The sequence below is a fragment of the Tachyglossus aculeatus genome, chromosome 2 (assembly GCF_015852505.1).
Source record: "Tachyglossus aculeatus isolate mTacAcu1 chromosome 2, mTacAcu1.pri, whole genome shotgun sequence".
Lineage (NCBI taxonomy): Eukaryota > Metazoa > Chordata > Mammalia > Monotremata > Tachyglossidae > Tachyglossus > Tachyglossus aculeatus.
Genome location: NC_052067.1, coordinates 145,309,095 through 145,318,960, shown reverse-complemented (window position 1 = coordinate 145,318,960; position 9,866 = coordinate 145,309,095).

Below are 9,866 nucleotides of genomic sequence, written 5' to 3'. Positions count from 1 at the left end.
CCCAGGCCTGTGCTCTTTCCACTAGGCCATGTTGCTTTGTAGACAGAGCATGGTCTGGGTTGTCAGAAGGTCATGGGTTCTAATCCCGACTCTGCCGCTTCACTTCTCTGTGCCTCAGTTACCTCATCTGTAAAATGAGGATTGAGACTGTGAGCCCCGCGTGGTTCAGGGACTGTGTCCAACCCGATTTGCTTGTATCCACCCCAGCGCTTAGTACAGTGCCAGGCACATAAAAATAAAATAAATAAATGATGGCATTTGTTAAGTGCTTACTATGTGCCAAGCACTGTTATAGATACAAGGTAATCAGGTTGTCCCACGGGGGGCTCACAGTCTTCATCCTCATCTTACAGATAAGGTAACTGAGGCACAGAGAAGTGAAGCAACTTGCCCAAAGTCACACAGCAGAGAGGTGGTAGAGCCGGGATTAGAACCCATGATCTCTGACTCCCAAGCCCGGGCTCTTTCCACTAAGCCACGCTGTTTAAACTGTAAACTCCATGTGGGGAGGGATCGTACTTAGCAACTCTGTTGCAGTATACTTTCCCAAACATTTAGTACAGTGCTTTGCACAGAGTAAGCGCTCAATAAGTACCATTGACTGATAAAAGGATATTGAATACAACGTAATGCAAGAAAGCAGAGCTTTGATCGTTTCGGACTAGTAAGTGTTTAACAAATACCACATTATTACAGTCTTTTAGAAAAGCAGCGTGGCTCAGTGGAAAGAGCACGGGTTTTGGAGTCAAGGGTCAGGGGTTCGAATCCCGGCTCCGCCACTTGTCAGCTGTGTGACTTTGGGCAAGTCACTTCACTTCTCTGGGCCTCAGTTCCCTCATCTGGAAAATGGGGATGAAGACTGTGAGCCCCCCGTGGGACAACCTGATCACCTTGTAACCTCCCCAGCGCTTAGAACAGTGCACATAGTAAGCGCTAAATAAATGCTGTTATTATTATAATTATTAGGCTGTGAGCTCGTTGTGGCCAGGGAATGTGTCCGGTTGTTTTTTGTACTGTACTCACCCGAACGAGTAGTACAGTGTTCTGTACACAGTAAGGCACTCAATAAATATGACTGAATGATTCAGTGAATATTATTGCGGGAATGGCATAGTGGCTACAGCACAGGCCTGAGAGTCAAGAAGGTTATGGGTTCTAATTCCGGCTCTGCCACTTGTCTGCTGTGTGACCTTGGGTAAGTCACTTCACTTCTCTGTGCTTCAGTTACTTCATCTGGAAAATGGGGATTAAGACTGTGAGCCCCACGTGGGACAGGAACTGTGTCCTACCCTATTTGCTTGTATCCATCCCAGCTCTTAGAACAGTGAGCCCACTGTTGGGTAGGGACCGTCTCTATATGTTGCCAAATTGTACTTCCCAAGCGCTTAGTACAGTGCTCTGCACACAGTAAGTGCTCAATAAATACGATTGAATGAATGAATGGCACATAGTAAGGGCTCAACATATGCAATAATCATCATCATCATCATCAATCGTATTTATTGAGCACTTACTATGTGCAGAGCACTGTACTAAGTGCTTGGGAAGTACAATTGGCAACATATAGAGACAGTCCCTACCCAACAGTGGGCTCACAGTCTAAAAGGGGGAGACAGAGAACAAAACCAAACATACTAACAAAATAAAATAAATAGAATAGCTATGTACAAGTAAAATAAATAAATAAATAAATAGAGTAATAAATATGCACAAACATATATACAGGTGCTGTGGGGAAGGGAAGGAGGTAAGATGGGGGGGATGGAGAGGGGGACGAGGGGGAGAGGAAGGAAGGGGCTCAGTCTGGGAAGGCCTCCTGGAGGATAGTCATCATCATCATCATCAATCGTATTTATTGAGCACTTTACTGTGTACCTTTATTGTTATTGTCATTATTATAAATACTACAGTCAAATAATAATAGCCGGTACTGATGTGGACCTTTCATTCATTCATTCATTCAATCATATTTATTGAGCGCTCACAGTGTGCAGAGCACTGTACTAAGCGCTTGGGAAGGACAAGTTGGCAACATATAGAGACGGTCCCTACCCAACAACGGGCTCCCAGTCTAGAAGGGGGAGGCAGACAACAAAACAAAACATGTGGACGGGTGTCAAGTCATCAGAATAAGCAGAAATAAAGCTAGAGGCACTTCATGAACAAAATAAATAGAATAGTAAATATGTACAAGTAAAATAAATAGAGTAATCTGTACAAACATATATACAGGTGCTGTGGGGTGGGGAAGGAGGTAGGGCAGAGGGGATGGGGAGGAGGGGAGGAGGGGAGGAAAAAGGGGGCTCAGTGTGGGAAGGCCTGCTGGAGGAGGTGAGCTTTCAGTAGGATCTTTCCTTGCTCGTACATGGGGAAGATACTTTATTAGGTGAGTGGGAGGTTCAGGGGGCCAGCTGAGCTTAGTACAGTGCTCTGCACACAGTAAGCGCTCAATAAATACGATTGATGATGAACTGAGCTAGCTCTGGGCACAGCTTTGACTGCCAAAGTCTTTTTTTCCCCCCTTTCTCAGCACGAGAAATGAGGGCCCTGGAGCTGGAGGCCGGCAGAACTTTGCCAGCAGAGGTCAGTGGATTACCAATATTCTCAGATTTGAGCCAATTCTCCTTAGGTTTTTAATAATAATAATAATAATGATGATGATGGCATTTATTAAGCACTTACTATGTGCAAAGCACTGTTCTAAGCGCTGGGGAGGTTACAAGGTGGTCAGGTTGTCCCACGGGGGGCTCACAGTCTTCATCCCCATTTTCCAGATGAGGTAACTGAGAGAAGTGAAGTGACTTGCCCAAAGTCACCCAGCTGACAACTGGCGGAGCCGGGATTTGAACCCATGACCTCTGATTCCAAAGGCCGCACTCTTTTCCACTGAGCCACGCTGCTTCTCTTTTAATGGAAGCACTAAGCCAAATGGTGTTCCCAGTGACAACGTAGCCATCCGAAAGCTGGACAGTGAAAAAACAGGATAGAAAGGACATCGATTCTTTGAAATGCGGCGTCGGAGAAACCTCTTGCGTAGATCACGCGCTGCCCATTTTGTTCTCTATCTCCCCCTTCTAGACTGTGAGCCCACTGTTGAGTAGGGACCGTCTCTATCGGTTGCCAACTTGGACTTCCTAAGCGCTTAGTACAGTGCTCTGCACACAGTAAGCGCTCAATAAATACGATTGAATGAACGAATGAATGAAAATAAATGGACTTGGGAGCAAATGAAGCCAAAGTGATCTCTGGAAGGCCAAATGACTGGACTAAATTAGCATATTTTGGACACATAATCAGGAGGACTGATTCTCCGGAGAAGACACTAATGCTAGGAAAAGTCCGGGGAAAACGTGGAAGAGGCAGTCCGGCGGCTAGACGGATGGAGGCCGTAACAACGATAACGGAAGAACCGTTAGAAAGGTTGCGGATTATGGCAGAGGACGGGACTTTCTGGAGAAAGTATATCCATGGAGTGGCTAGGAATCGGAAACGACTCGACGTCACTTAATAATAATAAACTAAACAAAATGGCTGGCAGGATCTTTAGTCTGCTTTCCACCACCTGGGCCATGCTGCTATCTTCATATAAATAGCCCTAAATGTGTCCCTCAAAAAAAAGAAATCCAGGGACACCTCATTCATTCATTCAATCGTGTTTATTGAGCGCTTACTGTGTGCAGAGCACTGTACTAAGCGCTTGGGAAATACTAGTTGGCAACATATAGAGACGGTCCCTACCCAATAACGGGCTCACAGCCTAGAAGAGTCCGAGATTCATATTGTCATTCTTCTAGGTTCTTAGTGGCCTTTAGTTTCTTAATGAATAACTTTCATTTTTGAGTTGTTCCCTGTTTGATTCTTCCCAGGGAAGCAGTGTGGCGTGGTGGATAGAGTGCCAGCCTGAAAGCCAGATGACCTGGGTTCAAATCCCAACGCTGTCGCTTGTCTGCTGTGAGACCTTCACCTCTCTGGACCTCAGTTACCTCATCTGTAAAATAATAATAATAATAATAATAATGATGGCATTTGTTAAGCGCTTCTGTGTGCCAAGCACAGTTCTAAGTTTGAGACTGAGAGTGTGAGCCCACTGTTGGGTAGGGACCATCTCTATGTGTTGCCAACTTGTACTTCCCAAGCGCTTAGTACAGTGCTCTGCACACAGTAAGCGCTCAATAAATATGATTGAATGAATGAATGAATGAGACTGTGAGCCCCACATGGGACAGGGACTGAGTCCAACCCAATTTGCTTCTATCCACCCGAGCATTTAGCACAGTGCCTGGCTCATAGTGAGCGCTTAATACCACAATTATTGTTAATACTATTCTATTTATTTTGTTAATGATGTGCACCTAGCTTTAATTCTATTTGTTCTGACGACTTGACACCTGTCCACATGCTTTGTTTTGTTGTCTGTCTCTCCCTTCTAGGCTGTGAGCCCACTGTTGGGTAGGGACCGTCTCTATGTGTTGCCAACTGGTACTTCCCAAGCGCTTAGTACAGTGCTCTGCACTCAGTAAGCGCTCAATAAATACGATTGAATGAATGAATGAATGAATGAATGAATGAGACTGTGAGCCCCACATGGGACAGGGACTGAGTCCAACCCAATTTGCTTGTATCCACCCGAGCATCTAGCACAGTGCCTGGCACATAGTGAGCATTTAATACCACAATTATTGTTAATACTATCCTATTTATTTTGTTAATGATGTGCACCTATCTTTAATTCTATTTGTTCTGACGACTTGACACCTGTCCACATGCTTTGTTTTGTTGTATGTCTCTCCCTTCTAGGCTGTGAGCCCACTGTTGGGTAGAGACCATCTCTATGTGTTGCCAACTTGTACTTCCCAAGCGCTTAGTACAGTGCTCTGCACACAGTAAGTGCTCAATAAATACGATTGAATGAATGAATGAATAAATGAATGAATGAATGAATGAGACTGTGAGCCCCACATGGGACAGGGACTGAGTCCAACCCAATTTGCTTGTATCCACCCCACCATTTAGTACAGTGCCTGGCACATAGTGAGCACTTAATACCACAATTATTGTTAATACTATTCTATTTATTTTGTTAATGATGTGCACCTACCTTTAATTCTATTTGTTCTGACGACTTGCCACCTGTCCACATGCTTTGTTTTGTTGTCTGTCTCCCCCTTCTAGGCTGTGAGCCCGTCGTTGGGTAGGGACCGTCTCTATATGTGGCCGACTTCTACTTTCCCAAGCGCTTAGTCCAGTGCTCTGCACACAGTAAGCGCTCAATAAATACGATTGATGATGATGATGACGATGAGCCCATTGTTGGGTAGAGACTGTCTCTATATGCTGCCAACTTGTCCTTCTCAAGCGCTTAGTACAGCGCTCTGCACACGGTAAGCGCTCAATAAATGCCTATGAACAACGCTAATAAATCCGCTGCAGAAAAATGATGTTGCCGGCAATTAACCTTCCCAGAGGCAGAGGGAGAAACCCGGTCTATAATAATAATAATAATAATGGCATTTATTAAGCGCTTACTACTACTACTAATGATAATGATGGCATTTATTAAGCGCTTACTACGTGCAAAGCACTGTTCTAAGTGCTGGGGAGTTTACAAGGTGATCAGGTTGTCCCACGGGGGGCTCACAGTCTTCATCCCCATTTTACAGATGAGGGAACTGAGGCACAGAGAAGTTAAGTGACTTGCCCAGAGTCACACAGCTGACAATCGGCGGAGCCGGGATTTGAACCCATGACCTCTGACTCCAAAGCCCGGGCTCTCTCCACTGAGCCACACTGCTTCACTGAGACAATTCTACGTAACCTTGAGACAAGCAGGTCTGACAGCCCACCCTCCCCCTATTTTTCAAGTTGACCTATTAGAGGAGGTGAGAGCTGGAGGTGGGAATGTTAAAATCAATCAATCAATCAATCAATCATTTTTATTGAGCGCTTACTGTGTGCAGAGCACTGTACTAAGCGCTTGGGAGTACAAGTTGGCAACATATAGGGACAGTCCCTACCCAACGGTGGGCTCACAGTCTAAAAGAGTGGGCTCATCCGTTCCCAGGACCGACGCTCTTTAAAACAGAGCGTGCCTTCCCTGGTGGCTTCCTAAATTCTAATCTATGATAATAATAATAATAATAATGGCATTTGTTAAGCGCTTATTATGTGCAAAGCACTGTTCTAAGCGCTGATGTATCTGTTATACTGCTGCCTTGCTCTCTCCCAAATGCTTGCTACCGTGCTCCGTGCACAGTAATCGCTCAATAAATATGATTTAATTGAACGAATGAATAATAATAATGGAATGAATGAAAATTCTCCAAATCCTGAGGCCACCCCTGTGCCCTTGGGGCAAGCCAGGCCTGGAACCCCATTCCTTAATAACAATAATAATAATAATAATGACATTTATTAAGTGCTTACTATGTGCAAAGTACTGTTCTAAGCGCTGGGGAGGATATAAAGTGATCGGGTTGTCCCACGGGGGGCTCACAGTCTTCATCCCCATTTTACAGATGAGGGAACTGAGGCACAGAGAAGTCAAGTAACTTGCCCGAAGTCACACAGCTGACAAGTGGCGGAGCCGGGATTTGAACCCACGGCCTCTGACTCCAAAGCCCGGGCTCTTTCCGCTGAGCCAAGCTGCTTCTCATTCCTTGAAGTAGGGACCCCCAAAAGACTGAAGATTAATTATAATTATGTTACTTGTTAAGCACTTACTTCGTGCCAAGCACTGTTCTAACCACTGGAGAATACTACTAATAATAATAATGAGGCATAATAATAATGATGCATAATAATAATGATTAATCTCTCATCTCCCCACCCTATTTTTCTTCCTACCCCCACTTTGGTATTTCTGCATCACCCAGGCACTTGAAAATTCACCCTTTACCCCTAATATCACTCATGTACATGTAAGCATATTGTGTACAGGGAATATGTCTGTTGCATAATGATAATAACAAAACAATAATAATTACTTTGTGCTAAGCACTGTTCCAAGCACTGGAGTAGATGCAAGGTGATCAGGTCGTCCCAAGTGGGGCTCACAGTTTTAATCCCCATTTTACAGATGAGGGAACTGCGGCACGGAGAAATGAAGCGACTTGCCCAAAGTCACACAGCTGACAAGTGGCGGAGCCAGGATTAGAACCCATGACCAAGATACAAGTTAATCAGGTTGGAAAAACGTGTCCCATGTGGGTTCACAGTATTAATCCCTGTTTTAAAGATGAGGGAACGGAGGCCCAGAGAAGTGAAGTGACTTCCCCAAATCACACAGACAGGTCCGTGCTCTATCTCCTAAGACACGCTGAAATAAGACTGGGAGCTCCATATGGGACAGTGACTGTGTTCAACCCATATTAGTTGTATCTACCCCCATCGCTTAGTACAGTGCCAGGCACATAGTAAGTGCTTTATAAATGCTGCAATTATTATTATTATGTGTGCCATATTTGTCATGGATGAGAATGATGCCCTATTTTATTTTATTTATTTATTTTTATAAATAATAAATAAATATTTATTATTATAATGATATTATAATAATATATATTATATATATGATATATAATATATAATATATATTATAATATATTATATATTACAATATATATTTTATATTATATAATATATTATATATAATATATTATATATAATATAATATATTATATATAATATAAATATTATATATCATATTGTAATAATACATTATATATTATATAATAATTATATGTAATAATTATATATTATATTATATTATATCATATAATATATTATATATAATATAAATATTATATATCATATTATAACAATGCACTATATATTATATAATAATTATATGTAATAATTATATATTATATTATATTATATTATATTTTATATTATATTATAATAATTATAATTATTATACTTATTATTTACTATTTATTTATCTTATTTTACTTTAGTTCTTTTTTATGGCATTTGTTACGCGCTTACTATGTGCCATCCACGTTCCTAAGCAGTGGAGAAGGTAGGTGGGAAAGAGTCCCTGTCCCACAGTCTTAATCCCCACTCCACAAATGAGGTAACTGAGGCACAGAAGAGTTAAGTGACTTGCCCAAGGTCACACAGCTGACAAGCGGTGGCGCTGGGATAAGAACCCAGGTCTCTCTGACTCCGAGGCCTATCCACTAGGCCATGCTGCTTCTCATTTTGACTAGGCTTTTGCTTCTCATTTGGTCATGGGTTCAAACCCCGGCTCCGCCAATTGCCAGCTGTGTGACTTTGGGCAAGACACTTCACTTCTCTGTGCCTCAGTTATCTCATCTGTCAAATGGAATTTGAATTTTGAATAATATGGCACACATAATAATAATAATTGCAGCAATTTCACTTCAAGTTTATCCTTTCCTGCCTTAACTCAGCCCTCTCCTCTGCCAGACAAAACTATTTCTCCTCCCTTATTGACACCCATGCCCATCGCCCCCGCCAGCTCTTCTGTACACTCAACTCCCTTCTCAGGCCCCCACTTCCTCCCCCTCCTCCTTCCCTCACCCCCAACGACCTGACCTCCTACTTCATTAACAAAATTCAATCCATCAGGTCCGACCTCCCCAAAGTCTCTTCCCCCCTTTCTCCAACCCCCCGGCTCTCAACACTCTCTGCTACTCTCCCATCCTTCCCAGCGGTATCCTCAGAGGAGCTCTCCTCCCTCCTCTCAAGTGCTACTCCGGCCACCTGTGCTTCTGACCCCATTGCCTCTCATCTCATGAAATCTCTCGCTCCATCCCTTCTCCCCTCCTTAACTTCCATCTTCAACCGCTCACTCTCCATTGGTTCCTTCCCCTCTGCCTTCAAACATGCCCATGTCTCTCCCATCCTAAAAAAACCCTCTCGACCCCACCTCACCTTCTAGTTATCGTCCCATAACCCTCCCACCATTCCTTTCCAAACTCCTTGAACGAGTTGTCTACACGCGCTGCCTAGAATTCCTCAACAACAACTCTCTCCTCGACCCCCTCCAGTCTGACTTCCGTCCCCTACATTCCACGGAAACTGCCCTCTCAAAGGTCACCAATGACCTCCTGCTTGCCAAATCCAACGGCTCCTACTCTGTCCTAATCCTCCTCGACCTCTCAGCTGCCTTTGAACCTGTGGACCACCCCCTTCTTCTCAACACGCTATCTGACCTTGGCTTAACAGACTCCGTCCTCTCCTGGTTCTCCTCTTACCTCTCCGGTCGTTCTTTCTCAGTCTCTTTTGCAGGCTCCTCCTCCCCCTCCCATGCTCTCACTGTGGGGGTTCCCCAAGGTTCAGTGCTTGGTCCCCTTCTGTTCTCGATCTACACGCACTCCCTTGGTGACCTCATTCGCTCCCACGGCTTCAACTATCATCTCTACGCTGGTGACACCCAGATCTCCATCTCTGCCCCTGCTCTCTCCCCCTCCCTCCAGGCTCGCATCTCCTCCTGCCTTCAGGACATCTCCATTTGGATGTCTGCCCGCCACCTAAAGCTCAACATGTCGAAGACTGAGCTCCTTGTCTTCCCTCCCAAACCTTGTCCTCTCCCTGACTTTCCCATCTCTGTTGACGGCACTACCATCCTTCCCGTCTCACAAGCCCGCAACCTTGGTGTCATCCTCGACTCTGCTCTCTCATTCACCCCTCACATCCAAGCCGTCACCAAAACCTGCCGGTCTCAGCTCCACAACATTGCCAAGATCCGCCCTTTCCTCTCCATCCAAACTGCTACCCTGCTCATTCAAGCTCTCATCCTATCTCGTCTGGACTACTGCATCAGCCTTCTCTCTGATCTCCCGTCCTCGTGTCTCTCTCCACTTCAATCCATACTTCATGCTGCTGCCCGGATTATTTTT